The 26807-nt window shown below is 44.9% G+C and overlaps 2 long non-coding RNA genes across 2 annotated transcripts; one reads left to right on the plus strand and one right to left on the minus strand.

The window, feature by feature from the left end:
• The first annotated feature begins 131 nt into the window (after nt 1–131).
• Nucleotides 132–11254, plus strand: LOC307221795. The gene is made up of 3 exons (XR_013841525.1): nt 132–620; nt 9806–9892; nt 11059–11254. It is a non-coding gene; the product is annotated as an uncharacterized lncRNA (long non-coding RNA).
• LOC307221790 lies at nt 9091–20030 on the minus strand. The gene is made up of 3 exons (XR_013841518.1): nt 19519–20030; nt 15615–15767; nt 9091–9235 (listed from the first exon to the last, which is right to left on the minus strand). It is a non-coding gene; the product is annotated as an uncharacterized lncRNA (long non-coding RNA).
• Between the last annotated feature and the right edge of the window lie 6777 nt (nt 20031–26807).

Here is a 26807-nt window from a genome sequence, read left to right on the forward strand (position 1 = left end):
GGCCCTGCCTTCTTTCCCCCTGCTCCGCGCAGGCGCGGGGAAGAAATGCGCGCACCCGCCCCGCAAGTGACAGCCTGCGACGCGACCTGCCCTCGGCTTCCCCTTTCCTAGGCGGGTTCTGCGCGTGCGTCGCGTTCCCCTCCTCGCCCCGCCCGCCGAGACGCGCGCGGCCTGAAAAAATGGAGGCTGGGCGTCATGGCAACGGGATGCGGCTCGGAGATGTCGCTGCTTTGGGGCAGGCCGCAACCGCGGGCGACGCCTTTGTAGTGAATGTACTGTACATCCAAGGGCGGATGTAGCTCGTCCCGCACCCGTTAATATGCAGAAATACACATTGCCCCTTCTGCGTCCCGTCGTTCACTCTTTTTTCTGCTACCCCTACAGATTATGCGGGCGGCCCTTGGCTACAGCTGCGCCTTGCCAGGCATCTTGTGATAAGGTTCCTCTCCCGGTCAAAAGCACGATTATCCGTATGGCATATTTTCCTGGGGGTAACTGTCGGTGTATGCAGTGAGCCCTGCTTCCAGATCAACGTGCACCGGATTGCATCTTTGCCACGAAATTCTGTGCATGCTCCTTGAGAGGCAAGTTTCACTGTGCTCAGAGGAATTTGCTCCCAGGTAAATGTACATAAAGGGACGCAGGTGGCGCTGTGGGTAAAAGCCTCAGCGCCTAGGGCTTGCCGATCGAAAGGTCGGCGGTTCGAATCCCTGCGGCGGGGTGCGCTCCCGCTGCTCGGTCCCAGCACCTGCCAACCTAGCAGTTCGAAAGCACCTCCGGGTGCAAGTAGATAAATAGGGACCGCTTACCAGCGGGAAGGTAAACGGCGTTTCCGTGTGCGACTCTGGCTCGCCAGAGCAGCGATGTCACGCTGGCCACGTGACCCGGAAGTGTCTCCGGACAGCGCTGGCCCCTGGCCTCTTAAGTGAGATGGGCGCACAACCCCAGAGTCTGTCAAGACTGGCCCGTACGGGCAGGGGTACCTTTACCTTTACCTTTAAATGTACATAGGATTGCATCGGCGCAAGAATCCTCTGCAAATTTACTGAGAAACAAGATGGTTTATTCCAAGTACTGACACGCGTTAGCAGCGAGTTCAGCAAGACTCCCTCGGAAGTAGGCTTGGGCAGGATAGCAGCCCATTCAGCACATTTCATTATAAGTTTAATTAATTGGAAATCCCACTGTATTCAGGATGGTGTGCATTGGATTGCTGCCTTGGGTGTAATATTGCACTATTAGTTGTTGCTGCAGAAGCAATAGTCCATAGTACCTTTAATAGACTTACTGTGGCATCAGAAGTTTTTGTGAGCTAGTGTCAAATCATATTCATGAAGTGGCAGATATATGCTTGCATGGGGAGTTGTAAAACAGAGCCAAAAATGTCATAAAATGTGAGAGGTGCAGTCATTACTCATGCAAATTGGAAGGCGTAGAAGTCCTCGTTTCCATTTGGCTCCACCTGTTCATCATTTATGTATTTATATATCTGCCAACTGAATGCATCTGATGTGGTGGACTCTGGTCCATGAAAGCTTATGCCACAATAAATCTGTTGTGTCTTTAAAATGCCCCCCAATTCCTTGTTAACTGGTTGTATCGCAAGGCTTAATTTATAGCAGCACTTAGCCCTAGAATCTCTTCTTAGGGATCACGTCTATGATAAGTGATATAATAAAAAAATGAGAGTATAGAGATGGGAAACCTGCTGGATTCCAAATCCCATCAGCCACAGCCAGCGTGGTCAACCATCAGGGAAATTGAGAATTGTACTCCAGCAACATCTGGATTGCCACAGTAACTGCACTGGCCTGACAGCACTGGCTGCTAATTAGTTTCTGGGCCCAATTTAAAGTGCTGGTTTTGACCTATAAAGCCATAACCGACTCAGGACTCTAATACCTCAAGGACCGCCTCTCCGCATATGAACCAACCCTGCAAGCCTCATCTGTGCCTCCTCCATGAGAGGTCCAGAGGGTGGCAACATGAGAACAGGCCTTTTTTGCAGTGGGTGCCCCTTTGTGGAGACTCACCTGGCACCTTCGTTATATATTTTTCAGCATCAAGCAAAAACACTTTTTCTCCCAGGCCTTTGGCCAATTAAGCAATCTGGGCTTTTAAATGGGTGTATGTTTGTTACTATGTTATGTATTTTTGTGTTTTTTATGTTATAACTGCTCTGTGATCCTTGGATGAAGGGCGGTATAGAAATTTAATACACAGTAAAGTAATAATTCAACTGAGTACTTTTCTTTCATCAGACTGGGATTCTCAAAGCACTGGCAGACAATGAAGTTGTGTTCAAACAATCACATCTCAGCGTAATTAGCCAAGAGGATCTGCTTGATTCTGAGCTGGTCTCAGTGCTGTCATGTGGTGGCATCAGCACCCATTTTGAGCTGTATACCAATTTGGTACAAATTGGGCTTAGTCATTCTGCTATCACCACCCCCAGCCACAGCTGTGTCACTCTCCAGTGTGTGGGATGGGTTGGGTAGGATTGCATCCTAACTGTGCAAGCCTTATTTTGAACTGTTTGTATGATTCCTTTTAATTGATTTTATCCACTCTATGCTTTTTTGTAATCTTTATGTGCAGCACTTATAAACATTGGTGACTAAGCAGTATATAAACAGCTTAAATTAATAAACTGGGTCCAGCTTTAAAAGCCTGAATGTTTTTGAGGGCCAGGCAGCATGGGTTTGCACACATCACTAGAAATCACAGCAAGATATGAAAATGACATTGAAGTTGTTTGATTGAAGGACACATCCAGTCTTCTGAAAGGGCTTCATTTCAGCATTGTATATTATTGATGAAATTCAACTTCCTTTCCTTTTCCTGAAGCTTAATGACTTGACAAAAAAAGGATCTTTTTGTTGCCTTCTGCTTTGCATACTGAGGGATTTGATGAGGTGACAATCAGAAAGCCCCCTGTGAGACTAGCCTGCTTTATTGTGCAAATTTTCCAGCCTTGATAATTTTCTGCATTGTTGTCTGACTTGGAAGAAGGAGCCTTGTCTCTGGATGCCTCTGTAGTCCTTGTGAGTTCACAGTGAGGGATGCTGTGCTGTGACTGGATCTCCTGAGGCAATTTTCATCTTCTAAAAGTAGATACAAGGGGCTCAGTTTAGATCAGGGCCACAGCATAGGGGGGAGAGGGGATTGATTGAATTCATATCCTTCCCAGCCAGGCGGACAGGCGCAGTACAGGTGCCTGTATATATATTTTCTCTTCACAGATAACAGCAGCTTTGATGTATGTGTGTGTGCTTTGGATCTGGGTCACGGCATGGGAGAAAGTATTAGATCTCTTTCCTCTCATCATGGAACATCTAGTTTGACACTCAGAAACATAACTCACATACGTTCTGCATATGATAATTCAAAATAGCATTATCTGCTATTGTTAGCTGTTCTAATTAATGGGCAACACTTGTCAGATTGCATATAATCTTCAATTATATTCAAGCCAATTATATTCCGTAGTAACATCCCTTTTAACCAGGACTAAAAGTGCAACCCTATTATTATTATTATTATTATTATTATTATTAAAATTTCTATTCTACCCTTCCTTCCAAAGGAGTCCAGGGTGGCAAACATCAAAATGTTAAAATAATGCAATTTAAAGAACATTACAAACATTTGAAAGTGATCACGTGCCCCACTGTTACTAATGTTAAGGTATCTTTTAGCCATCAAATGCCTCAGTAGACATTTTAGAACATTTTAAAATTTATCCTGAAATTTCCTTGGGGTAGGGGAGCACCTGCTTTGCATTTTAAAATTCTCAGGTTCAATCCTCAGCATCTCCATTTAGGGCTGGGAGAGACCCCAGTCTGAAATGCTAGAAGAGATCTGCTGCCAGTTCACTGTAGACAATATTTAGCTAGATGAACCAGTGGTCTGGCTCAGTATGTACCTAATAATGAGTGAGACAGATGCACCTATACGTTTCTACTCAGAATTCAGTCCCTGTTAAGTTTAACAAGGCAGACTCCCAGGTTAGCAGCAACCTACAACAAATTCTGAACAGAAGGAACTCTGTTTTGAGCAATTTGCTATGCATCAATAAGGCTGCCTGGATAGGGGTATTGTTAGGTGGTCGCCCAGGTCCTATGGGCTTAGCTATCCTGCCCCCTTCCTTCCCTTTTGAAACACTGAGCACACTGCAAAATGCAGTGCTGAGACCCCAGCCTCCTACCCCAGCTCTATACACACCATACATTTAAAGCACATGACTTCCTCCAGAGAATCCTGGGAACTGTAGTTTATACCTCACTTAGCAAGTACAGTTGCAAGGATTCTTTGTCATGTACTTAAAACATATGATGTGTGCACAGCTTATTTTTATTGACCCCAAATATTTGTGCAAATTTGTGGCAGGCCTGAGTGCTCTGAGCACCCGGTGACACTCCTGTGCATGCTGCAGCTGCTTTAAATTTAATTTTTTAACAGATAAACTTGGGAAGGTGGGAGGTTCCAGTTGTGTTTGTTTGGGTCCATGGGTGCATTTGTTGAGGATCACCATGTTAACAAAGCACAATGGCTTTAGGGCAATTCCCTTTAACTCTCTGTCAGATCCCAGAAGGAAAATAATTGTTAGCCTTGATAACAGAGAGGACAACAATAGAAACAGGTCACACAGGATAAGTATTAACCTTTGGACACAATATAGTCAATGCACTAAAAGTTGGCGTGGGGTGTACGGAAAAACCTTTGAAATATTCTTTGGCTGACTTGGCTTTTATGATAAGTAAAATATGGATACCTAGAAAGAAAGTTTTGGGAGAGCTGTTCTCAGATCATACGCAGGAAGTCTAGTTGGCACAAACCCTCTGGAAAAGGGGTCTCTGCTCTTTCGGTGCCTGTGGACACATTTGCAAGCCAGAGAAACTGCAGTGATGACTACGCACATACCGCAACCTGTTTTATTGGCTACAGAGGAATGCTTCTTACAAGCCTTATTTCAGCAGGGGGGTGGGCACATTCTGCGAGTGCCAGGGAAGACTCCTCCCTGTAGGAGCATGATCTGGAATTGCTGCCAGAGAATTGCATTTTGGAAGAAAACAGGCAGCAGGGGGCAGCAGCATCCCGTGAAAGCTTTTCAGTGGCGCACATACAACTTGATAAGCGGAGCTCAGAACTGCTAAGTGTTATGATGAAATGGCAAGCTTCCTTTCTTTGTTTATTTGCTTTTGCTGGCTAAGTTTCAGAATAGCAGGAGCTGGTTCTCAGGGCATGTGTCAGTGACACATTTGCTCTTGAAAGCCACTACCCTCCCCACCACAAGAGAGACCTTCAAAGTAAGCAGGGCTTGTTGTTATCCTGCAAAGCTTTTAATAACTCAGATGCCAGAGACCACTGCCTCCTTTATGCCCCGTTGCGGTGTTCAGTCTCAGCCTGAAATATCTTCTGCTTAGGATCCATCTTGTCTGTGTGCAGAGTTCATATAGGGAAGACACTTTTTAAATATATAAATAGACAACGTATCTTCTGGGCCTTTAACAGTTATACACTTATAACTTGCTACATGAAGCTTTCCCCAGCAGGGACTGAAAAAAGCTTCACCTGTTGATTTCAGCCTACCCTTCAGCTGTTAAAATCACATGGTCTCTGTCCTTAAAACAATGTGACAACCCTAGAGAGATGTGGCCTCTTGATAGCTGTCTCACCTGTAGAACTTGCTTCTCCTAGCTAGATGCTTACTAAAGTCTGCAATTGCTATTGAGCTCTCTGAGTGGGCTGGCTTTGGAAAGATGAGGTTGAACGTCAAGCTGTCTTAAGTTGTGCACTAGTATTTTAACCATGTCTTATTTATCTGGGCTCTCAGGGTGGTTAGAAAGGTAACGAGATCAGGGCTGCCACCTGAATAAAGACATCTTAGTCAATTCATCCTATGAGCTGGATCACGAAATCCTATAGTCTAGTTACATCTGTGTGAGGGGATATGCTGCCATATCCTACGGCTGGCATAACTTGAGCATAGGATTGCACCCTCAACTAATTAAATTTGCAAATTAAAAAAATTCTGCAATACTTCATTTGTCTTTTAAGTGCTGCACATGTGTGTTGTAGCAGTTATCATCTGCAGCGTGTGGCAAGAGGGTGCCTGCCACCTGCATTTTTTATGAGTATTAAAAATGATAGGCATTTTTTTTAAAAAAAATTGCCACCAAATTAGGGATACCCTTGAAGCCTTAAAAAAAAAAAATCTGATTGCTTGCTTTAAAAGTTGCTGTGCTAAAATTAGTATGTAACACCAGCAATGTTAGAGAAGTAGCATATTTCTATTTATTTGTTGGCATTATTTTGGCACTCAGGTGTCTCACAGTGACACATTAAAAATAGAATTAGCAAAGACATTAAAATCAAATATAAAAACAACAGTAAACGAAAGCTAGAATACTCATCTGAAAATATACTTAAAAGGAACAAGTCCTATCTACCCCACTTCAAAGATGAGCAGAACTAAGACCACTGACCTATCTAACTACCCTCCCAATTAAAAACCCAAAGAGTAGGTAAATAAGTACATTTTTCTCTGGCACCTAAAGACAAACAACAATAGTGCCAGGCATGCTTCCTTGTGGAGAGCATTCCAGAAGTGGCAGTCATTAAAAAGGTCCATTCTTGTGGCGCCACCTTCCACTCTTCCCACATTGAGGGCACGTGAAGAAGGGCCTCAGATGACAAATGTAGTGTCCAGATTAGTTCATGTGGGAGAGGCAGTCCTCAAAATACAGGGGGTCCTGAGCTGCAGAAGATTTATAGCTCAAAACCTGTATTTTGTGTTAAGCCCAGAAACTAAGCATACCTTAATAAAAGATCAACAAATTGGACACTTCATATTGAGAAGTAGCACTCACCCACTTCTGAGACTTCTTCCTTTCTTCCTTTCTTCCTTTCTTCCCCGTTGCTCTTTTCTGGGAGCCTAGTCATTACAATGACCAGGACCTGGGAGACCCGTGTTCAAATTCCCACTCAGCTTTGAAGCTCACAGGATGGCCTTGGGCCAGTCACTATCTCTCAGCCTAACCTACCTCACAGGGCTGCTGTGAGACTAAAATACAGGGTAAATGGTGGGGGGCGGGCACACACGACAACCATTGAGGAAAAGTGGGACATAAATATAATAAATTTTAAAAATTATTTCCAGAGGAGTAGCTGTGTTACTCTGTTGCTGCAAGAGCAAAGAATCATAAAAAGGTAAAGGTAAAGGTACCCCTGCCCGTACGGGCCAGTCTTGACAGACTCTGGGGTTGTGCGCCCATCTCACTTAAGAGGCCAGGGGCCAGCGCTGTCCGGAGACACTTCTGGGTCACGTGGCCAGCGTGACATCGCTGCTCTGGCGAGCCAGAGCCGCACACGGAAACGCCATTTACCTTCCCGCTGGTAAGCGGTCCCTATTTATCTACTTGCACCCGGAGGTGCTTTCGAACTGCTAGGTTGGCAGGCGCTGGGACCGAGCAGCGGGAGTGCACCCCGCCGCAGGGATTCGAACCGCCGACCTTTCGATCGGCAAGTCCTAGGCGCTGAGGCTTTAACCCACAGCACCACCTGCGTCCCAATGTGATACCTTAAAGACACATTTAGGCCCCCTCCAGATGTTTCTTTATTTCATTCATACAAATTTGTGCTTTTGATGGCGTTGGGGTGGTAATACATGCTTTCAAAGCTGCTTATGGCTGCAACATTTTTGGGGGGCAGGAATACTGCTTTGTTTTCAAACAGTGTTTGTCCTTTGGTTTCCTGATGAAACCCCGTAACTTTTCATACTGCGAATATTCTGGGGTTTGTTTGGTTTTTGTTCCACTTTTGTTGCATTATAGGTCTGGAGTTGCCACTCTAGACTACAGTGATGCCATAACATTGGTAATAATAATAATAATAATAATAATAATAATAATACATAATTTATTTATACCCCGCCCATCTGGCTGGGTTTCCCCAGCCACTCTGGGAAGCATTGCAGAACGACTAATAAAGAAGAATGATGTATGATGGTCCAATATAGTATAAAGGTAAAGGTGACCCCTGACCATTAGGTTCAGTCACGGCTGACTCTGGGGTTGTGGTGCTCATCTCGCTTTATTGGCCGAGGGAGCCGGCGTACAGCTTCCGGGTCATGTGGCCAGCATTACTAAGCCGCTTCTGGCAAACCAGAGCAGGGCATGGAAATGCCGTTTACCTTCCCGCTGGAGTGGTACCTATTTATCTACTTGCACTTTGACGTTCTTTCGAACTGCTAGGTTGGCAGGAGCAGGGACTGAGAAACGGGAGCTAACCCTGTCGCGGGGATTCGAACCGCCAACCTTCAGATAATGCATCTGTAAAAACAAAACAACAAAACCAGGCTGGAGGGACTCGTAATATGAGTTTCTGGGCACCAGAGTCCACTTCATCATATGCATGGAATGTTATTATCATCTGGCCGTAGGGTGGCAGTAAGGTCAGAAAGAAACCAAATGCAGAATATGCCGATTGTGATAATTGCATTGAAGCTTAAATGTGAAAAATAAAAAAAATCAGTGACCATTCAGAAGCTGTGCTAATGATAACATCCTGGCATTTGTAAGCCAGGATTTGTTGCTATTGCTGAATAAATGGCACCACTTGTTCCTCATACCTGGTTTATATTCAACTGTTGTGATCCGCACATCTGTGACTATGAACTTTGACAAGTGCTAGTGCCAAAACAAATGTTTGAAGAACTGCTGAGAGCACGACATGTGTGAGTATTTAACCTCTGGGGAAGATTGCATCTGATTTGCATATCTCAGTCCCCTGTGCCTCTACTCAGATGTAAGCCCTGTCGAGTTCAGTGGTGTTTTCTCCCACATAAGTGATCACAGAATTGCAGACACAGTGTTGGGTTTATAACCAGCTACTCAAAGAAAGCTATTTTCCATCTTTTAGGCTGCAAATGGCTAAGACAGGTGTACATGCATCAGACAAGCCAATACTTTTTTTCCCTTGGGAGAGGATGGAGTAGCATTGGGACTTTCATGGCCTTACCTGCAAGGGTGCCTTATAAAACCAGTCCAGAATGGGATCAGAACCAATGGAAGAAAAATGCAAACAGGGGAGTAGGGAGCTAAGTTCAGCCCACCTCCCAAGGTTCTGGCAGCAGAACATTGAAAGTGGTGGATAATCACACTTAGGACTGCATCATAGTTGTATTTTCCAAGGATTGTGTCCAGTGCTAGTCCTCCTCACAGCATCAGACCCACTGAAATAAATGAACATGAGTAAGTTAGGTCCGTTAATTCCAACTGTACCACTCTGAGTAAAGCTTAGATTCTCAAATGTCTAAACAAACGTTGATACCTTTTTGAAGCAAGAACAGGTTTGCAACATTTGGGAAGCATGGAAGGTAGTAGAAAATTCCCTTAGGTACACTCATCAAGAAGGTGCAGATCAGATCAGTCAGCACCACGATTTGCAGAGGTAAAATTCCTCAAGCATCTCTGGGTTGAACTAAGAATCATTGCTTCTCTTCAGTACTTGAATTAAAGTGGGAGGGGGTCTGTTTCTGTGATGGCCCCTGTAGCTGCTGTCTTCAGAAGGCTTTTGAGGGAGGAAGGCATGGTGTAACTAAAATAATAATAATAATAATAATAATAATAATAATAATAATAATTTATTATTTATACCCCGCCTATCTCTACCTATCTTTGAACAATTTCTATAACAATTGGTCATTATTAGAACTACTCTTTATCTTTAACAATTGGTGTCCAAGTTGCCTCCCCCGGCTTCCATCTCCAATCCTTTTTCCTTTTGTGTCCTGTCTTTTTAGATTGTCAGCCCCTGAGCAGAGGCTGGGGGTGGGAAAGATTTCTGTGACCAGAGCTTCATCTCCTCTCCACCCTGAGACCAAACTTAGGTAAAGGTAAATGTACCCGTGACCATTAGGTCCAGTCATGGACGACTCTGGGGTTGCGTGCTCATCTCGCTCTATAGGCCGAGGGAGTCGGCGTTTGTCCGCAGACAGCTTCCGGGTCATGTGGCCAGCATGACTAAGCCGCTTCTGGTGAACCTGAGCAGCGCACGGAAACGCCGTTTACCTTCTCGCCACCTATTTATCTACTTGCACATGCTTTCGAACTGCTAGGTTGGCAGGAGCTGGGACTGAGCAATGGGAGCTCACTCCATTGCAGGGATTCGAACTCCGACCTTCTGATCAGCAAGCCCTAGGCTCTGTGGTTTAGACTACAGCGCCATCCGCGTCCCCAGAGACCAACCTTAACCCACCTGCAAATCACATGACATCAGGTGATTGAGAGGTGGCTGGCTTTCCGCATCTGTCAAAGTTGGTCTGCAAGGCAGGGCGAAAAAGATAGTGAAAAAAGCAGGATTGAACTCCCCTTCCAGCAGCTGATAGGTGGGGAATTCAACACTGCTTTTTGCCCAGACCAGCTGCATTAGCATTTCTACCTGACATCTCATATATGACATCAGGTATGGGGCTGGAGGGTGTGGTTTGGGAGGGAACAGCCTGGTGTGACAAATGCAGATGGCTGGTAGGCCAAATTTGACCCATGGGTCAGATGTTTCCCACCTCTGTTTTAACTGATCGGTGTAAGCTGTTCAGGCAGCCATTTGTCCTGAGAAGGGGATTAGAAATGCTCTTAAGAAATTGGGGGAGTCAGAAGTTGTGAAATTCAGTAAGGGCTCCTCTACCTTTCCTTCCATAATTTGAGCACTGCTGCTTCCCTACAAGAAACCAGGCATCTCCTTCAGCAGTGTGTGTGTGTGTGTGTGTGTGAAGGACAGACTGGCATCCGAAATGGGTGAAGCCAGGTGGGTATGAATGAAGTCCAGTCATTGTCAAAGTGCACCAGATGCAAGGCTTTCAAACCGAAAGGATAAGGCGGCCCTTTTTCAGCTCAAAAAGCTGTTGATTCACACTGTGTTCTTCTGACAGCCAAGCGGAAAGTGCCTTTTCCTGAACCTGGTTATTTATATACAAGAACTTGCTGGTGCTCATGCTAGGGGCCAGCATGCTTGCTTGCAAAGTTATTCTCTCTCCCTGCTTTCTATTCACTCAAGGATGTTTCAGATCTGGGTGGAAGAAAATGGAGCTTGATTATGATCTACTGCAGGCATTCAACAGAACAAAGGCATTCATGTCCTTGTTTGGGAGTTTAATAAAGTCCAATGAATATCTAATTAAGTTTCAAATATCTCTGCCTCGCAGTCAGCATGGTTTCCAAAAACACAAACATTTGTGCAGGGTTTGAGTGTGTGCATGTGTTTTCCTCTCTGCTGTGATGACTGATTGCCTCTTAGCTATTCCCCCCCTTAAAATGGTACTGAAACGTATCAACGCTGAATTTCAAAAAAATGGAGATGGGGAAGCTGGGACCAATTGGATGTTGTGTTCCCTGCCTGTTGGCTGCACTGGCTGCCTGGGGCTGATTGGAGCTGAAATCCTTCAACATTTGGAGGACCTTCGCTCAGGTCGTGCTTGCAGGTTTCCTGCAGTGGGCTGGCCACTGTGAGAACAGGGTGCTGGACTAGGTGAGCCACTGGCCTGATCCAGTAGGCTCTTCTTATGTTATTATGTCACTGCTTCCCTCTTCTTGCAGGGAGTCCACAGCAGCCACACCCTCTGACCCCCAGCTATGTGAGTACTTTGATCATTTGCTTTTTCATCACATTTATATCCCACCTTTCCTCCACAGAGCTCAAGTTGGCAGCTGTGGAGATTCACTACAGTGGTTAAGAATTTGTTCCAGAGGTCCGTTCTTAACCTAAAACTGTTCTTAACCTGAGGTACCTCTTTAGCTAATGGGGCCTCCTGCTGCCGCCGCACGATTTCTGTTCTCATCCTGAAGCAAAGTTCTTAACCCGAGGTACTATTTCTGGGTTAGCAGAGTCTGTAACCTGAAGCGTCTGTAACCCGAGGTACCACTGTACTTTTATCCTCACGACAATCCTGTGAGGTAGGTGTGACCGAGATATAGCGACTGGCCCAAGGTCACCCAGCTTCTTGGCTGGGTGAGGAGTTATACCTGTATCTCCCCTGTCTTCATATTTAACCATTTACACTATTTGTGATTACTTTGATTGTTCACAATCTATGCACATGGCACTTTGCAAGGAACAGTTCCGATAAGTCACTATCTCCCAAGGGACTCACACCCTGAGTGCTGGCAATTACATATGTTCCATTCGGCCCTATTTACTAGGGCTGGTCCCTATTTTGCAGACATTACTGCCCCTGTTTTTGCAATGGTCATCTAATCTAGCCTCCAACCTAGTGCACTGACAGATGTCTATCCAGTCTCTGCTTAGTAATAATAATAATAATAATAATTTATTATTTGTACCCCGCGCTGCCAGGGAAGGATAGCCTACCTCCAGTGACAGCAGGCTGGTAAAAATGTTGTTGGTGTGAGTTCCTAGAGATGGCATTCTCCTGGGTCTGGCTCTCACCCTGGCATCTCAGTCAGTTTAATCTCCCCCCTCCCTTTCACTTTATCTTCTCTCTCCCTGACATGCATGTAAATGCACATAGGTGAAGACTTACACACACTTGCACACAGCTTGCCATTCTGCCTGATTCCAAGACAGCCTTTTGAACTGTTGATAGCAGATTGTCAGACAGGGCTTGTGTAACCTGTTGCACTCCAGATGTTTTTGCACTCCAAATCCCATCAGCTCTAGCCAGCATTGCCAATGGTCAGAGTTCCCTATCCTTGCTGTAGGACAAACCCAGGGGTCAGCAATTTTTTTCAGCAGGGGTCCGGTCCAATGTCCCTCAGACCTTGCGGGGGGCTGGACTATATTTTGAAGGGGAAAAAAGAACAAATTCCTATGCCCTACAAATAACACAAAGATGCATTTTAAATACAAGGACACATTCTACTCATGTAAAAACATGCTGATTCCCGGACCATCCGCGGGCAGGATTTAGAAGGCGATTGGGCTGGATCTGGCCCCCCCCCCCGGGCCTCAGTTTGCCTACCCATGGACAAACCTCTCCCCTCTCCAACACATATTTAACCAAAGGACTGCACACTTTATTGACTTTTAAAATAGCACAGGACCTGCTGTTGCAGAGTAAATGATCACGTCATGAAAGCAGATGTGTAAATGGTCTTGGAGAGGCTTGGGCAAGTAGCCCTTGGTGTGGGTGTTGAGGGTGTTAAAAGCTTGTTTCTATCTTTAGCTGTGAAATGTTGGAAGGGATGTAGTTGTTTGGTGAGAAGGGGAAAGTTCTCTGCACTCGGAGGCGTTCTCTCTTTATGCCTGCGTTTTCAGGCTAAACCCAGCGCTGAAAACAGGGTCTATGGTTGAACTCTGTTTTGCCCAGGCTCAAAATGAAGCTCATTCCTTGGAATCCAACAATTTGGTTGGAAGAGGCAGCGGTTGGTGGTTACCATCTGTTATTGCATTGTGATATTTGAAGCCGTCTGTTTAACGGTCTGCAGCGTTAGTCTTCAGCTGCATTTGATGTTGCAACTAATATGTGCAATAAGGTGGGGGGGGGGAGGTCAGGGTGGTGGTGGAGAGAGTCTATTGACTGTGGCACAACAGTGAGCTTTTACTTCCACCTCACTCCCCCGTGCGTTGCAGATCTGTGATCTTTCTCCCACTTTCCCTGTCTGTTATGCCCATTGTTGACTGCAAGCCTTCTGGGAAGGTGTTGTGGCACTTTGTCACATTCTCCTGCACAGTGCCTAGCAAGTTGTTAGCACTATAGGAATATAGCAGAAGAGGTGAGCACCAAGGTAGCACTCTTGGGCACAACCTGAGGGTGTGGTGCCCCCACAGCATCGGCTCAAAAATCCAATTTATTTTGGCCCATAAGTCTACAAAGGTTGGCACAGTCTTGGGTGCAAGATCTGTTGGCATGCATACTTATGGTATGATAAGGTTAAGATCAATAAGGCCTTCAAGAACCATATTGTCAGGAAAGCAGTATTTAATGTCTGGACAAAATACAAAGACTTATTGGAAAACAAAACTCCGAGGTGGCTTTCACCCTTGGAGGCTAAGGCCCGAAAAAGACCCAATATGGAAGCCAAATGGCCAAAATATTGGGAAATATTAGAAAAAGATGGAGACAATTGGAAATTGCAGAGTTTGGAGAAAATGAAGGATAAAGTGCGAGACTGGTTACATTATGCTTAGATTAAAGAAGTTTTTAAAAATGATAAAAAGTTAGGGTTCCAGGTGGAGAAATCGAAGTTGGAAACAGAACTGTTAGAACCAAAGACTAAGGTATTATCAAGAATGTTTAACTTGCTGTTAAAATGGAATACACAAGACGAAATGGTTAAATCGGCTATGATAAAGTGGGCACAGGACATTGGACATAACATTATGTTTGAGGACTGGGAAAGGTTGTGGACCACTGGGCTGAACTTCACTGCATGTAATGCTCTGAAGGAAAATGTAATGAAAATGATATATAGATGGTACATGACCCCAGTTAAACTTACTAAAATATACCATTTGTCTGATAATAAATGTTGGAAATGTAAAGAAAGTGAAGGAACATTCTTTCACCTCTGGTGGACCTGCCCTAAAGTGAAGGCCTTCTGGGAAATGATATATAATGAGTTGAAAAAGGTATTTAAGTATACCTTCACTAAGAAACCAGAGGTCTTTCTTCTGGGTATGGTCGGCCAGAAGGTGTTAAAGAAGGACCGAACATTTTTTATGTATGCAACAACGGCAGCAAGAGTACTCATCGCTAAGAACTGGAAAACTCAAGATCTACCCACACTGGAAGAGTGGCAGATGCAGCTGATTGACTACATGCAACTGGCTGAGATGACTGGCAGAATCCGAGACCTGGGAGAAGAGAGGGTTGAAGAAGACTGGAAGAAATTTAAGATTTATCTACAAAAATATTGTAATTTGGTTGAATGTTAAGAAGGGTGCTAGATCTGAATTTGACGATAAGTGAGATTAAGGAAAATACAAACTTTCTGGAGAACTGTTAGATTTTATTTAAATGAGCGGATATAAGGTTGTAAACAAGAGGATAATTTGCTTGAAAATTTTTTTCAACGATGTAAGTGGGAGCGGGAGACGTGAGGGAGTCCAAAGAAGTGAGGAAACTATGTTATGATATAAGTAATGTTGTTTATTATTTATGTATTGTATTGTATTATTTATGTATTGTATTCAAAAACTTTAATAAATATTTATAAAAAAAGAAAAAAGATCTGTATCACTGGAGGGCTGCAAAGTGCATACACAGCAATATATCGTGCCTTGAAATGGTCTGGTGTTCCATCTGAGCTTATAGATGAGTGCCTGAGGGCTTCTTCAAACACCTTTGCAAAATTGATTGCAAACTCCGGAATGGAGATGCTAAGATTGTAAATTAATTCTAATTAAAATACACTGCCTGACTCTTTTTCAAAGATTATAGGGCTCTTCCCTCAACACACACACCAGATGCATATTCTCTGCCTATCCTCCACATTTAGATGGAGCGAACGTCTGCAGCTGCCACCAGTGTGGATTTGATGCATTTGTAATGCGCATCTGATTTGCATCTTATCTGTGTTGTCTGCTTTGAGAAGATACCAGGGAGCTGGCATGCCTGCAATACAGTGATGTGTGGCTGTGTTGAAGACTGCTACCTTGAAGAGGTCACCTTGCCACACTGCAAAAACCAAGGTGACAAGGATCTTGTGAATCAAGATCTTCTGTAGTCTGCTGTACTTTGAAGTGTTTTAATTGTTTAATTGTTTTGCATACTGCGCATTGCCTAGAGGTTTATCGCCAGGAGTGACCTAAAAAGATATATAAATGAATGAATGAATGAATGAATGAATGTCAATTTCTCTTCCTTTATCCATCTTGTCTGGTACAAGAAATGTCTGACAGTGATGATGATGTAATTCATTATCCTGGCCGTTGCACTAGTTCAGCATTAGTGGTCTCCTTTGATGAAGAATGAAAGAGAAGCATCTATGATTGCTACTATGCCAAGGCACAGGAACCAGTATTTGAAATTGGCACCCATGAATCTGGGTGGGAAAAGGCACTGCTGCTCCCCACTTGTATTAGCTGTTCCCAGTTCATACTGTGGTCCCTATGAGATAACCAGCTTCATATAACTAACATGCTTAAGTAAGCAATGCATGAAGGGGTTAATACCATAGAGTAAGCTGTCCTACCAGGCTTAGCTGTGTCCCCCTGCACCTTGGGAGGAACTAGATAATAAAGCATTTGTTCTCCTCCAGTCTACCCTGAGAAGCAACCTGTGTCAACAGGTTTGAGTTGTTTGCTCCTGCTCAGACTGCATGGCTATCACCAGCCACCAATAATTTAGGAACTTTGATCACTTTGTAAGATCTAAGTTTTACTGCCAACATAACTTTTTTTTACTGATGTATGGAAAAACACATGAACCAGACCTTTGAGGAATTTGTAAGTGAACCAATTTCAACTTACCGAATGTGTGATTTTTTTCCTGTGCTCCGGGAATTGGGAAACTTTGGAAAGAGAACTTTTAAAGTACTATTATTGTCTTAATACATTGTCAGCGAAGCTCAGATGCTGACAGGAGAAGAAGGAGCAGGCATAGGGAGAGAACAGTTAGCAGCAGAAAGCAGAGAGGAGGGGGAGAGCAGCTGTAATCTGAGCTCTGACCAAAGGGACAGACAGATTTGTGAGAACTACGATAGTGGGCAAGATGTTGGAATACAGAAAATACGCTCTGCCGAATCTTGTAGGATTTCAAAAGTGGCAGAGATGCGTGAAAGATACCGGAAGAGAAGGTGGAGGCTTCCGTGCTGGGGAAGGAGCTCAGTCCGGGCAACTCCATCTTCTGGGGAGGACGATGAGTAGAGGAGCTCCGTCTTAGTTTGTTGTTTTAGCAATAAATCTGAAATAATTAACAGCCAGAGTCATCTTGCGTTTGTGGGAGAGACCTAGCCATAACATAACAACAACAACAACAACAACAACAACAACAACAACAACAACAACAACAACATCATATTATTTATACCCGCCCATCTGGCTGGGCTTCCCCAGCCACTCTGGGCGGCTTCCAACAAAATATTAAAATACAGTAATGCATCAAACATTAAAAGCTTCCTTAAACAGAGCTGTCTTCAGATGTCTTCTAAAAGTCTGGTAGTTGTTGTTCTCTTTGACATCTGGTGGGCGTTCCACAGGGCAGGCGCCACTACTGAGAAGGCCCTCTGCCTGGTTCCCTGTAACTTGGCTTCTCGCAGGGCAGGGAGGAAACCGTCAGAAGGCCCTCGGCGTTGGACCTCAGTGTCCGGGCAGAACAATGGGGGTGGAGACGCTCCTTCAGGTATACTGGACCGAGGCCGTTTAGGGCTTTAAAGGTCAGCACCAACACTTTGAATTAGGCTCGGAAATGTACTGGGAGCAAATATACATATATGATTATCAATAACATACTATATTCTGTATAAACTCATTCCAATTGCACGGGTTGTTTTGGACCTGGAAGAGGGAGGAATGGGGGCGGAATGGGGCAGGGCAGGCTTAAGCATGCTCCGCTAATGTGTACTTTAACCCAGAACGCAACCCCTGCAGAAATGGGGAGTTGCCTGGTACAAAATTAGATGTGGCAATGGTCTGGCTTAGTATAAGAGCAGATTCCTATTTTTCCTATGTTCCTATGTTGAACAGCTTTTAAAGAAGATTAGAGAAATTCATAGACTCAAAGAGATGGAAGGCACCCTGAGAGTCATCTAGTCCAAAACCCTGCAGTGCAGGAATGCTTTGGATTTCCTGGATGATGAGCCTATCAGTGGCTACTACTCATGAGAGTTATCTATTGGAGTCTAGTATCAGAGGGCAGTATGACAGAGGCAGGTGCAAGAAGCTGGGGCTCATTAACAGGAGTGCTGTTTCGCTCATGCCCTGGTTAGCCTGCATGAGAATACAAGACTAGATGGGTCCCTGGCCTGAGCGAACAGATATTCTCGACTATATTGCAAATCTTGGCTGCGCAATGTGCTTGCTACCACAGGGAAGATGACAAAAGACCTTTGGATTTTGTCATCCAAGCCAAACAGTCAAGTCAAACAAACACACCCACCCATGCAGCAGATCCACAAAGCTGCATTCATCTTTCGGAACAGAAAACAGCGCACTGCCTTTTACACGAGGGGTACTCAATGCAGGGTTGAGTTGCCGCCTTCATACAGTAAGAAACGCTGGAGTACCAAAGCGCAACTCTGTGAAGAAGCCCATCCTGGCCCTTTGAGGGGAGGACCAGGGCCAAGGTCAAATTTAATTTTTTTGCTGCACCTTGAGTGAAGTGCAAAAGCGCTACTGATTTAAGCTGCTTGCACTAATCCTCTCCTTCCTGGGTGACTTCCAGGCTCTACTTTGCACCCTCCTTGGTGCTTTTGCCTGGCTAGAAATGTGTCCTTGCCTGGGTGGAAGGCCGAGATGTGTGTCAGTGTGTGAAGAAACTAACCTGCTGTAAAATGCACACAGGGCCGTCTTAAGCATATGTGGCGCTGGGGTGCAAAGATCTGCCCAGCACCCCTAGGTTGCCCAGAGTTGTTGACCATTTTTTAGGGAGGACACCCCAAAGTTGTTGTCCTTTTGACCTTTTTTAGGGATAGAACCCCCAAAGTTGTTGACCTTTTTTAAAAGTAAATAGTTATTTACCTTTGGAATAGTTATTTACCTTTAGGGACTCACAGCGCCAACCAACGGGGGTGCCAGCGCCCCACACACAGGGGCTTATGAAGGTGGGTGTGAGTTCCATGCTGGGGGGAACGGCTTGCAACTCTGCTTGGATTTTGCAACAGAGACAGGAAACGAACAGCTGTCTGTTTTTTCTTGCTGGCTTGCCTGTGAGGCAACCCAACGAAGAACCATTCACAACATTTCTGTGTTTTGAAACACATCTTCCTCCGTTTTGCAGGAGTGGCATCAAAAGAAAACCAAGCCAACTTTGTGGGATGAAGAAGGTGGAGTGTGGGGTTCGAGTAGTCCAATTATGCACAGCTATTCCATCCTCTTCTATAGGTACTTTATGGGGGAAATGTCCTATGTGTAGCCTTTCCTGACCTGCTGTAGCCTCCAGCATTTGGGGTCAAAAGAAAGTGATTTAAAACAACTGTTTTTGAGACATTTCATTCCGAATCTGCTGGACAGATCCAGACAGAGGATGATGACAGGTGGGTGTCCTGCCCCCCACAACATAAATCCTGGCTACACCCATGGCAGAGAAAGTAGCCTACCATAACAAAGGTACAGTGGTACCTCGGGTTACATACGCTTCAGGTTACATATGCTTCAGGTTACAGACTCCGCTAACCCAGAAATAATGCTTCAGGTTAAAAACTTTGCTTCAGGATAAGAACAGAAATCTTGCTCCGGCGGCGTGGCAGCAGCAGGAGGCCCCATTAGCTAAAGTGGTGCTTCAGGTTAAGGACAGTTTCAGGTTAAGAACGAATGTCTGGAACGAATTAAGTACTTAACCCGAGGTACCACTGTATAACAGTCATGCATTGTTCCTCCTATTTTTGCCTGCAGCCCCACCCACCACCGGGATGCTGCTCTCAGAAGGTTCTCCAGAAGGACCTTAATATCTGATGAAAAGAGAATGAAATAGGTCCCAGCCCCTGCCCTAGGGCATTGTGGGGAATAAATACGGTGGCTCCCAGCACTTTTTAAAGCAACCACCCAAGAATGCTGCCTGTTCCCCTTACAGAGATTGCAGGACATTCAAGTAGGCGACCATACCACTTCCATTCTGTAAGCCGCTCAGCACGCAGCTGTATTGACGTATGTTCGTTTATTTTGTTATACGTTAATTAAATTTGTATAGTCACTCATCAGTAAATATTCCCTGGATGGCTTCCATAAAAAGGAAGGGAAGGAGGGGAAAGAAAATATTGACAATATAAGATACAATAATTAAAATTAACAATAAACAATAAAATACAACTGTATGAGAGTGTGTAAACTTTTGCTGCAGCAAGGACAGTGGTATACACAGTTTACAACTTGGGTTAGGGGAACAACAAACGAAGTTTCCTACAAACAACAGAGTTTCCTACAAAGTTTAAAAGCCTGGGTCTTTGCCTCAAATTGAAACCACTGCAAAGTCATCAGATGAACCTCTCTGAGGAGTCTTTTATGCAGCTGGGGTGCCACTACCAAAAAGGCTTTCTCCTTGGGAGGCCCCTGTCTCACTTCACTTGGCAGTGGCAGCAGAGGATGTGGTTTGACCGACAAGCATCTGAGGGCATGGAGCCTAGCAGTGCGTACCTTTAACTCGAGACATTTCCCTCCCCTTTCATGTCATCCTGAACAACAACTTAGCATAGCTGCATGGGAAGGAGCTGAGCTTTAATATGGCGCTTGATCCAATTGCCTCTGAAAAACACTGCTTGCACTCTGCTGCCCCATTCTTACTCTGGCACATTACTCGACTGCAGTGGTAGATGGTGCCCATTGGAACTGGAAGGGCAGAAAGCAAGGAGTCTGTTATGTACTGAGTTGAATAGGATCCAAAATGGAGCAGTCTGATTGGTCCTAGAACAATAGGATCCAAAATGCAGAAGTCTGATTGGTCCTAGAACAATAGGATTCAGAATGCAGCAGTCTGATTGGTCCTAGAACAATGCAGCCGTATGATTGGTCTGCAGGAGCCACCCAATCCGGCTCCAGATGGAAGTGAATCCACAACCTGATTCGCCTACAGGAGAATTCCGGAATTAGCCAATCACGTGCAGCCCATTGTGTAAATAATGTATATAAAGCAGATACTTTGAGGGGACTTTCATTCTTCCTCACCACTATGAGCTGAATAAAGAGCATGAAATCCACTCTCGACTTTGAGTATATTTCAGAGTCCAATCGCAGGGGGAGCCAGAGCCAATTGCAGGCAGAGGGAACAAATTTTAATTTCGACCCCATCCTCCTCCCTGCTGTGTTCTACAAAGGCAAGGCTGAGTCTACGGAGGGGGAAGGTGGCAGCCAGGACAAACCCCATGGACTGGTTCTAAGGCAGGCAGGTGGGTAAAGGCTGACTGAAGGCAGGCCATGGCTTTTGGGACAATGGCCCCTTGGCCCTACGGAACAACTTCCATTGCTCAAATGTACTGTGAAAACCGCAGACCTACTTTCTAGCTAAAGCTGTCAGGATTCTGTTCCAAAGGACCAAGGAATTCTGAAATCTGGGTCACCTATTAATAAATGCAAATGAATCCAAAGTGCATATATCTTATTACTTTGCCTAATACGTTCATCATAGGGAGGGGTAAGGAGCTCAGGAGGAGTATCCCTTGGTCTCTGGAAGTCCTCTTTCTGGTTCTGAAACCTCACCAGGTATTTACTCACACATTTCCAAGCAGAAGGGACTAGGAGCTTGCTTTTTAAAAGCAAACAAATTAAAAACAGCATTCTCGGCACGCTAAGTTTCGTGCCCGCTGCTGAAGCCTGTGCTTATACAAACAATACAAAACAACAGTAACAATAGCAGCGTTGTGTATTTGAGCGCTGCCTAGGGTTGTGCAGCCGTGGCTTGTGTCATAAGAATTCTAAGGTATCAAATATAGAATAATGGAGATGAAGGCCGCTTAACCTACAGACAGTTGTTTTTGGCAATGCAGTTCCTATTATCGCCCTGCGTTTCCTAGTTTAGGGATGATTTCTGGGCTTGCCACTTTGCAGCTTGTTAAACCCCAGTTTGAGAAAACCTAATGCACTTTGATGGCTCTAGCCTGAAACATAGCTGACAATCAGTGTAGCTCCTTTAGTGACTATCTGAACAAATTGCCCAGCTCCATTGTTCATTCAGAACCTTGCCACCCTGTTCAGGAACCAGCTGTATCCCTGCTGATCCCCCGTTCAATTTGTATAGTAATCGGTTCTTGTTTTATTACGGATGTTAAGCACTTTCATTGACGTGTTGATTTGCACTTTCTGTTTTATTTCTGTGCTGTATTGTCTGTAAACCGCTTTGAGAGTTACCGTACTGAGTGGGAAAGAAGAAGAAGAAGAGGAGGAGGAAGAGTTTCGACTTCATATCCCACCTTTCACTCCCCTTAAAGGTAAAGGTAAAGGGACCCCTGACCATTAGGTCCAGTCGTGACAGACTCTGGAGTTGCGGCACTCATCTCGCTTTATTGGCCAAGGGAGCTGGTGTACAGCTTCCGGGTCATGTGGCCAGCATGACTAAACCGCTTCTGGCGAACCAGAGCAGCGCACGGAAACGCCGTTTACCTTCCCACTGGAGTGGTACCTATTTATCTACTTGCACTTTGACGTGCTTTTGAACTGCTAGGTTGGCAGGAGCAGGGACTGAGCAATGGGAGCTCACCCTGTTGCGGGGATTTGAACTGCCGACCTTCTGATCGGCAAGCCCTAGGCTCTGAGGTTTAACCCATAGCGCCACCCGCATCCCTTTACTCCCCTTAAGGAGTCTCAAAGCGGCTAACAATCTCCTTTTCCCTTCCTCCCCCACAACAAACACTCTGTGAGGTGAGAGAGGCTGAGAGACTTCAGAGAAGTGTGACTAGCCCAAGGTCACCCAGCAGCTGCATGTGGAGGAATGGGGAAGCGAACCCAGTTCACCAGATTACGAGTCCACCGCTCTTGACCACTACACTGCCAGAGTGCTGGACTAGGATGTGGGAGACCCTTGTTCAAATCCCCACTCAGCCAGGAAGCTTGTTAGTAACTTTGGGCCAGACACCTCCCTTGAAGGGTTGTTGTGAAGTGAAAATAGGGTGGGGAAAACTATGGGTGCTACTTTCAGCTCCTTGGAGAAAACACGGGATATAAATGTGAATAAATAGTTTAATTTATCATTATTATGAATATTACGGCCATACTCTCAGTCTCCTTTCTCTGCATCCCTGTCCTGTCAGAAGATTATGCATGGATCTGAGCAGAATGACAATTTCCAATTTCCAAAAGTGTAGCTATGAAGGTCTGTTGCACCAAAATTAACAAAAAGCCTTTTAGCATCTTAAGGACTTGAAGGGCTTTCTGTGCTGAGGCAGCATATCAAAGCTCTAGCAACAAAACAAAAGGAAGCATGCCCCAAGATGGCAGCATAGTCTTAAAACAACAACACCCAATGTCTAATGCTAATTATGCAACTCACGTGACTTTAAAAAAAATGTTTAGTGGTATGACAAGCAAGTTAATTCCTGGCAGTCCAATTATTCTGTTTACTCCAGGCACTGTGTGTCAATATGCACATGCAGCTAGGTGTGTGCATGCATGTGCACACATGTGCCACACATGAGCCTTGGAGCAAAAGGAAGAAAGCAAAAGAAAACAGGGCACAAGAACGGGCTGGTAGTGTGCACAGGCTGTACACAGTGTAAAAATAATATAAAATTGTGCAATCTTGCAGAGTGGACAGAACCCCAGCCCTCTGAATTTATTTTTCAATAGGGTAGAAGCTCTTTTTTCCTGTCCCTGTGGATTGGCATTAAGAGTTCTCTGGAGATGTTCAGCTTTGCTGGCTCTTGGAGATCAGGAAAGAAATTGGGATAGCATGACTTAAGAACCCTGTAAGAGGCAAAAGGTCCATGCTGCTCAGTTTCATGTTTCACTCAAGTACCAGCGAGAGGCTTCCAGGAAACAATATATACCGGTAGTCCTCTCCTCTTGTTCTCAGAATAAATACACTGGGTCATACCTGTCTCCCCCTATGTCATATCCAGAGCTGTAGCCACATTTTTTGCCTGGGGTGAAGCCTCCAGAGGAGCGCCACTGAGGCTCCCAGCCTGTGTGTGTACACAAATGTGCACAAGAACGGTGTGCCAAACTGGGTCTTTGACCGAGGTGAAATAAAGCCTAGTTTCGCCCCTGCCATATCAGGCTGTCAGTCTTGGCCAACAGCGTCTGCTCTGGCTGCCCCCATCATTTGCTGCCTGGTCCTTTGAACTGGAGATGCTAGGCAGGGACTGAACCTGGGACCTTTTGCATGTGCTGTATTGTGATCCGCCACTCAAACCCACAAGTTGGATTGCTGATATCCTGCCGTATTCTGATTTGCTTCAGTTCTCAAATCTCCCCACTGGCAAAGAACGTGGGTTTCACACCTTCGCAGAAGCCTCTTCTTGGACCCTGATAGTCTGTCACAGGACTAGCCTAGATAGTACCAGCATAGCTGGATATTACCAGCATAGCAGAGATCCAGACAAGAAGAGGAATTAATCCACCTATTTCCTCAGCATATGATGAGCTGTTGTGGTTAAACTGTTAAACTGCTGTTGCTGTTAAACTCTGTTAAACTATGTTAAACTGGGGGGCAGTGGATGTGTTTCATCTCTGCAGACATTTGGGAGGGATGTCAGTGGAAGAAGTGGGATACAGGTTGCGTACACACCATACATTGATATCATGTTTTTTTTTATTGTTATTATTATTACTAGTGCTTTTTTCTAAAAAAATGTTCAGGGGCACTCTCATTTTCCTACTCATATTGAAATACTGCCCCTCAATGAGGCCAAACTTAGATTCACAAAATGTTTAGGGGTATGCGTCCCCCCAGAAAAAGCGCTGATTGTTGCTAATAATAATAACAATAATAATAACAATAATATACCGTTCTATACCCAGGGGTCTCAGGGCGGTTCACATAATAAAATCAAGATATAAAACCACAAAATACATAATAAAAATTAAAACAAGTTATAGCATAAAGCTTCTCCCCAATAATCCTGAGAACTGTACTTTCCCCTTCACAATGCTATAGTTCCCTGCACCCTTAAGTAACCATAGTTCCCCAGATTCTTTGGGGAAGTCATGTGCTTTAAATGTGTGCTGAGCGCCCAGTCACAGAGATCATGGCAACAAGCTGAGAGCAAGCTGTTAAGAGCTGGAGAGAAGCTCCAGTTCACATACCTGGCAATAACTAGAGCAAGCCAAACGCTGTTTGGAGAAGCAGTCTCTTCATGTGAGAGGAGCAGAGAATAATCCCATCAATGAACAATTGTTCCAGGCCAAGAGGCACATGAAGTGGCCCTTTGTCATGAGCGTTTCCTGTTGTTGCGCAGCAGGCTGGGGTTTGTGTATGTTGACCGCTAGTCAGCTGCTGAGAAAAGGTGACCGGGCTCAGAACAATCCATGATGCAATTGAAAGCAGGAGGCAGCTCGGGAGTCATAACATTTGTTCACAGCTCTGCCAGGGGTGTTAATAAGCCAGGATTCAGCGCTGGCATCTGTTCTGTGATGCTATGGCTTCTTAAAACATGCCAAGACACAACATCGGAAACTGCCTTCTAGCAAGTCAGGTCATCATCGCTCCATCTGAGTACAGAAGAGCCTTGCGGAATCAGGTTGATGGCCCATCTAGTTTCACCAGGTGCTTATGAGAAGCCCCCCAAGCAGGACCCATGAGCAAAAGCACCCTCCCTTCCTGTGGTTTCTAGCTCCTAGCATTTGGAAGCATACAGACTCCAACCATGGAGGCAGAGCACAGCCATCATAGCTAATAGCCATGGATAGCCCTATCCCACCCCTAAACTGGTCGAATCCTCTTTTAAAGGCAACCCAATGGGCGGCCATTGCTGCCTCCCATGGGAGCCAATTCCATAGTCTAATTATGTGCTGCGTGAATACTTTGTAAAATCTGCCCTGAAAGTGTCCACGTTCAGCTTCATCGGAAACCCACGAGTTCTAAAGTTACATGCAGTGCTATTTTTCTAGAAAAAGAGGTGCTCTGGAACTCACCATGAATGCCTCCCTCGTTCTCTTGGAATGGCGCCTACCTGAGAGGTGCCAGAACTGGGTTTTATTTTTTTTGTTTAAAGAAGCAGTTTTGCAAGCCATTTGAAACACCTCTCTCTCTCTCTCTCTCCCTGAAATCCTGGAGTGGGCTAGATAGAGAAATGGTCTCATCTGACAGAGGGAAGATGCCATATATCAAAGTAAAATATGACAAAAGTTGGAAGTTACAGTGGTACCTCGGGTTAAGTACTTAATTCGTTCCGGAGGTCCGTTCTTAACCTGAAACTGTTCTTAACCTGAAGCACCACTTTAGCTAATGGGGCCTCCCGCTGCCGCCGCATCGCTAGAGCACGATTTCTGTTCTTATCTTGAAGCAAAGTTCTTAACCTGAAGCACTATTTCTGGGTTAGCGGAGACTGTAACCTGAAATGTATGTAACCCGAGGTACCACTGTATCCCCCCCCCCTCTCTCTCTCTCACACACACAGTGTCTCCTCTGCAACAACTGTACATTTCCTGGAAATGTGAATATATCCCTGGTGGTGGTTGTTTTCCAATTCCTCTTTCAGGTGTTGTTTGTCTGCAGGTATTAAGAGGTCCAACTGCTCATTACCAGAGAGACCCTTGCTACTTCTTCTTGACAGCCCATTTTGCACTTTTTGCTGTGCCCTGTACACAGGATCACATAATACTTTACATCTAGGAACCAAGAATTATTTCTTTGTTGCCTCCTATTCAAATCCTGAGCCGTCCCAGAGCTGCTTACTTTCAATAACTTCGCATCACATTCCTGCAGGCCATCCTTCCCCTATTAGGTGCCCTCTAGAAGTTTTGGATGGTATCAGGTTGGAGAAAGTTGCTTCAGTCATACCCTGAGACCAAGCTGTTGTTTTACAGCTCCAGTGCAAGCATGTAATAGGGTAACTGTATCTGAACAATAATTATTGATTGCATTTATATGCGATCAGGCAGAATGCCTTCTTGGTAGTGGAACCCTCCCTGTGGAACGCCCTCCCATGAGATGTCAAGGAGATAAAAGAACCACAAAACTTTTAGAACACATCTGAAAGCAGCCTTGTATTGTGAAGTTTTTAATATTTGACATTTTATTAAGCTTTTGTGTGTGTTGGAAG

The sequence above is a fragment of the Podarcis cretensis genome (assembly GCF_951804945.1).
Source record: "Podarcis cretensis genome assembly, chromosome: 8".
Lineage (NCBI taxonomy): Eukaryota > Metazoa > Chordata > Lepidosauria > Squamata > Lacertidae > Podarcis > Podarcis cretensis.